This window comes from Pinus tabuliformis, chromosome 6 (genome assembly GCF_031772625.1).
Source record: "Pinus tabuliformis cultivar Carrire ecotype Pingquan chromosome 6, CPIR1, whole genome shotgun sequence".
In the NCBI taxonomy this organism is placed as follows: Eukaryota; Viridiplantae; Streptophyta; class Pinopsida; order Pinales; family Pinaceae; genus Pinus; species Pinus tabuliformis.
The window spans coordinates 1,568,253,888-1,568,260,180 of NC_142292.1; positions in this window are offsets into that span (position 1 = coordinate 1,568,253,888).

Sequence of the window (6,293 nt, forward strand, 5' to 3'; positions counted from 1 at the left end):
CCCGGGATTGTGAACACTAATGCTGAGATTTTGTAAGCTATAACTGTCATACATTGATAGATAGGACCAAAGAATTGCACACTTATAGTTGTGCAGCAGCGTCATAGTTAGTTTTTGTCATTTCAATACCGAAAAAAAAAAGATTCTTTCATTCTTTTTCCAAGGATGTGAAAGAGCATGATCGCCATTATAGCAAACAGTGAAAACGAGATTCGTGACAGCTTGTGCTGTAACGAATAATGAGGGCCCTTCTAGCTCCCCATGCTTTCTTTGACCACTTTGAATAATGAACCACAGAAATCTTCATTTGAAAGGAAGCCAATATAACACAATTGTTTATCACTTATTCTATTATTTTTCTTTGACCAATTTTTGTTACGATAAGTTTGTGTTTGATAATTTACACAGAAATTTCAAAAAACACCACATTTTAAAGTACAACAATAAGTTCATGGTTATCTTACTCCATCTTTTTTAATCCCAAGAATCGGTCCCACTTTCATACATCAATTTCACCGAACTCAAAGGGATGGAACTTTGATAATTTTCTTTTCCTCACTTTAGAAGAAAGTTCCACTTTTCATCATAGGAACTTTGTTAATTTTCTTTTCCTCACTTTACAAGAAAGTTCCGGGAATTTTCTCTGCCAAAAGGAAAGAACAGATAATTTTGAGGGCCCTTCCTTTGAACGAGAACACTTTTCTTTTGAACGAAAACAAAGGTAATGCTGTTTTATAGATTTTGTTAGATTTGATTGAGATTTTCTCGCCAAAAGGAAAGGACAGATAATGTTGACGGTTGACGAGAACGCTCTTCTTTTGAACGAAAATCAAGGAAACAGTGAAAACGAGATTAGTGGCAGCTTGTGCTGTAATGAATAATGAGGGCCCTTCTAGCTCCCCATGCTTTCTTTTCTATGATGTGAACCACAGAAATCTTCATTTGGAAGGAAGCCAATATAACACAATTGTTTATCACTTATTCCATTATCTTTCTTTGACCAATTTTTGTGAGGATGCGGGAGTGACGATAATGTTGAAAACGTAATTTCAACAGCGTATGTACTGCGCCTGAGTTGACCCGTAAAGCAGCAGTCAATACACCCAAAACTGCTCCTCCAAACCACTTAAACTTATCGGACCGCTTTTGGTCACAAAGTAGTTTCTGTATAATCGAGCCCGATACAATTATACTCAGCCACGTGGTCCTCTATAAACGTCACCAGATCTGACATTCCGGAGCCTAACGATCAGCACAAAAGGCCTCCCGAAATCCTCCACGTGCGTTGAGGTTCATCGTTCTCCGCCATCGATTGTTTCAAAGTTGCATTCGAGCCAGCATTAATGACTTTGCGTGGAGTGAATTGAAGTTTGAATTGACCGTGGTAAAATCATTCAATGCATAGTTATTGTGGTTCGTAAGTTTTTGGTAGAACATTAAATTTTAATTACACTGTAGGTATGGGCATACGCATTTTACGTGTTATATCTTTTGTAAGGCATGACCATATGTATATTGTGAACATGTCGTAAAACCCACGACAGTACATATGTTTTGTTTTAAGTTTTTCATATTACGAGCCAAGTGAAAAACGTGCTCTGTATTTTTTTTGTTGTGGTAATACTTTGCACATGGATGAAATAGAAGCTAGCAGCAACTAAAGAATGCGGGGAGCAGCATGAAATTTTTATTGTATTGTTGATTTTTAAAAAGAGGATATATGCACAGCAGTGCGGGGTGTATGAGTTTTTGGAGTTGCATATGTAAAAAATTTTTTACAGCAGTATGTGTAAAATAGTTTTACACCAGTAAGTGAAAAAGGATTTTTACAACAGTTTATGTAAAATCTTTTCACAGCTATAAATGTAAATGGGTTTTTACACACCACCAGTGTAAATTCTCAGGTGGAGAAAGAGCAAATATTTTGTTGGCTGAATGTTATTTTTGGTGAATCCCTCTCAGCAAAGAGGATGAATATGTATCAGGGATTTCATTTTAATGAATAGAAATCATTTTAAGGTGGTGTAATACTCTGTTCTCAGTTATTTTTTTTAAAGCTTCCCTTAAGGTGGTGTAATACTCTGTTCTCAGTGATTTTTTTTAAAGATTCCCTGTGCAAAGGAACCTGTGGAGAGAAAGAAAGAGAGCATTGCCTCTGTGTGTTCAGTTTTTTTTGTTTTTGGAATTTTACCAGAAAATCCTCAACAGATAAATCTGTATTTGATAATTTACACAAAAATTTGAAAAAACACTGAATCTAATTATATATATTCACACCACATTTTAAAGTACAACAATCAATTCATAGTTATCTTTTTAACCCCAAGAATCAGTTAAAGAAGAGCACATAATGAGATTCCATTACCATCGGCCCCACTTTCATACATCAATGACGATGGAACAGGAGCAAAATTTCAATTTCACCGAACTCAAAGGGATGGATAACTTTCATCATAGGAACTTGGATAATTTTCTTTTCCTCACTTTAAAGAAAGTTCCAACTTTCATCGTACGAACTTCGTTAATTTTCTTTTCCTTACTTTAGAAGAAAGTTCCAATTTTCATCACATGAACTTTGTTAATTTTCTTTTCCTCACTTTAAAAGAAAGTTCCCGGAATTTTCTCTGCCAAAAGGAAAGGACAGATAATATTGAGGGCCCTTCTTTCTTCCCCTGCCTTATCTAAATGATGTGAACGAGAACGCTCTTTCTTTTGAACTTATTAATTATAAGTTTTGATAAGTTTTGAATTTATTAATATTTATTTATTTATTCTTATTACAATTATTATTTTTTTATGAACTTTGAAACTAACCATGGTTTAAGTGAGAGACCAAAGGAATGTAGTGATTCATACATGGTTGAGAAAAAAGTTTTTGAATATTAAAAGAAAAAATTTTAATATATAATTAAATAAAACTTTCCAAGGAGTTAGGTCGGAGTTACGTCACTTATAATTCTCTTCTTCTTGTAAAAAAAGACAATTCCAAGGAAGGCAGATCTTTTTTAATGAGAAAAGACCATGAGGAACAAAAGGAGAGAAATCAAGGAAAGTGAAATTCTAACACAAGACATTGTGTAGGTGAGTAAGTCTGACACAGGACATTGTGTAGGTGAGTAGGACGCCGCAACTTCTGAGGAGTTCTTGCGCTGGACTTGGTCCAGTGGAACCCTTGAAGAATCCTTGCAAGTTGGGACTCTACACTGGACCAGTGGTTTTGAGGTTTGGAGGTTGGACAACTTAGGATTCATACCTATACTGTCTGGATGAGTGGAAGCTCGGGGGGGACTGGACGTCATTCCCAACATCATGGTTGGTAGGAGAGACTTCCTGGTTTTGGCAAGGAATTAGATAAGTACATTTATATTATTGTATTTGTTATATTTCTTTTCTTTTAAAAGAACAACATTTCTGACTGAGGAAATAAAAAAAGAATTGGATGAAGAGTACATCTTTGTATAGAAATAGCACTATATAGTATTACTTCATAGCAACATTTCTTACTGAGGAAATGAAGACAAAATTGGATAGTATATGTCTGGTTTTAAAAGAAATTTGAATTGTACTTCTTGTATAGAAATAGAACAGTACAATATAACTTTGTATGGAAAATAAACGAGACAGAGGAAAAAGAAAGAAAACAAGTATACTGTGGAATAACAAATCTTTCATATATTATTGATGAGCCTAGGTATTGCAACAATAATGCTGCAACTCCCAGGGCTACCAACTTTACTTATCAACCCAGGATTCGTACAAACTTGGAGGTGACAATGCTATATGCACAAGTAGAAGTGAAGATCCTGCCTATTGTCACTGTTTGTCTAGCAAGAGACCCCAGAGGTTCCAAGCCAAACTTCTATAGGGTCAGAAGTGTTGGCATTATGGCACAGGTTTGGAGCTATGGCACAGGTGTTGTCCTTGATGGCAACTCTCTTTGGTAACAGATCTCAGTTCAGGCTTTCAGAATGAAGGAAAAGACATATACGCAAGTTCATCTAGACAAATACGCGTATACACGCTAGTTTGACGTTTCAAAGGCGCGTATGCGTATACACACACTTTCATGCAAAGAAAAGCACGTATATGTTGGAGAACTTACTTTTGGTCCGTGGTAGTTAGTCCTCGGTATTTGAACCTATGGTTTTGGACCATGGTATCTCGACAAGTGTGTTGATCCCAAGTATTGGGCCCTTGGTATTGTTTTGTTATGGTTTTGGACCTTGGTATTGAGAAAGGCCTAGCACTATAAAAGAGGGAGGAGATCATTAGGCATAATAACGATCTGAATTATTGAATATCTGATGTTATGCTAGATCTGGAATTCTGGTGATTGGATTATGGTGCAGATCTGGATCTAAAGGAAGGAGGAACCTGAGCGCAAGAAGGATAAGGTCTATTGATGGATCAAAATCTCAAGGCTTGAACATTGGTATCTCTGTATGATTTTGATCTGTTATATGTGGCGCACACTTGATCTATAAATCTAATAATCTGGGTTAACTAATGACTGAATGTTTAAAAGAATGAATTATCCTTTATAGATCTGTACGCAGGTTCAGTGAAGTGCAGGCGCGTATACACGCTTTTTCTGTAAGTGAAAGAAGCGTATACGCAGGTTGGTTGTGGTACAGAAGCGTATACTCGCAGGTTTCTGAATAGTGAAGTAGCGTACATATCTTGATTTATGCTCTAGCTGCTTCTATTTTATTGCTGCAGTGTTCTGGGTTCAGAATTTGGTGTTTGGTTACAGTTACTGTGTTCTGGGTACAACGGTCAGAGAAGGGTTTATTTGATTCAGCTTTGATTGGTGAAAAGAAGTTTGGTTGATGCAGAAATTCTTGATGTTTGATTGATGTTACTTGTGGATCCAGTCTGAAAATTAATGAAACGAGGTCCCTGAAAGCAAAGAGAAGGTTGCAGCCTTCTGCAGGTAGGAGCCTGCGTACTAGTATCTCAAGGCTAGTACAAGAACTAAGGGGGTTGGAGCTCCCTTCCAGGAAAGCTGGAGAACGAGAGAGAGTTGTAGCTCTCTGCAGGTTGCAGCCTGCGTACTGGTAAAGTCTGCACCAGTACAAAACATTGTAAAGAGAAGTTTCTAATTAAAAAGAAGATAGAGACGAATTGCAGCGGGGGGTTTTCACCCACATTGGGTTTCCTCCTTATATCTTGTGTTCTTGTGTGTGACTGTCTTCTACTCTGTTTCACTGTTTCTGGTACTTTTTATTTGCTTCTGATTCACAGATTAATGACTGACATCTAAAAGATAAATCAAATAATAAGTCTGCTTTATATACGCAGGTTTCTTTACCTGTAGTTGCGTATATACGCTGTTTGTATTAACTGAAGTAGCATATATGATCTGAAGTTGAAAAAGAAAATATTTGACTTAATAATACTGATTCACCCCCCCTCTCAGTATTATTTCCAACAATTGGTATCAGAGCAGGTTCTTCAGAAAAAGCTTGATCGCTTGAAGAAAGATCTTTCATCATGAGCAACTATGAGAGGGAAGCATCAATCAGGCCACCGGTTTTTGATGGGACAAACTTCGTTTATTAGAAGGTAAGAGTTACTGCCTATCTTCAATCTCTTGGTACAGAAGTCTGGGCTATCATAGATACAGGGTATACTTTTCCATTAGCAACTCCTACAGATTCCGCTGAGAAGAAGAAATATGAAACAAATGCAAATGCGGTCAATACTCTATTAGGATGCCTATCTCAATCAGAATTTGTCAAGGTAATGCAGTTTAAATCCACAAAAGAGATATGGGACAAGATTGTTCTGAGCTATGAAGGAGATGATCAGGTAAAACGAGCAAAACTTCAAACCCTCAGGATTCAGTATGAAAATCTTTGGATGTATAATTATGAAAGTGTGGCTAGCTATTTTCTTCGTGTAGATGAGATTGTTAATTGTATGAAAAAATTGGGTGAAGAAATAAAAGAGGCTGTTGTGATTGAAAAAGTTCTAAGATCTTTGTCCCCTAGGTTTGAATCTAAAGTTTCTGCAATAGAAGAAAAAGAGAATCTACAAAGCCTTAAAATGTCATAGCTGCACGGAATTCTAACTGCTTATGAAATGAGGAAAGGAGGTCCATCTGACAAGAGAGAAGCTGCCTTCAAGGCTTCAGGCAAAGGAGAGTACTATGAGTCAGGACACGTGTCAGAAGAAGAAGAAGAAGAAAATTTTGTCAGAAATCTTCAACAGGGTACTAGACAGTTCCGAGGTAAGTTACCTTTCAAATGCTTTGCTTGTGGAAGAGTCAGTCACTATGCTGCCAAATGTCC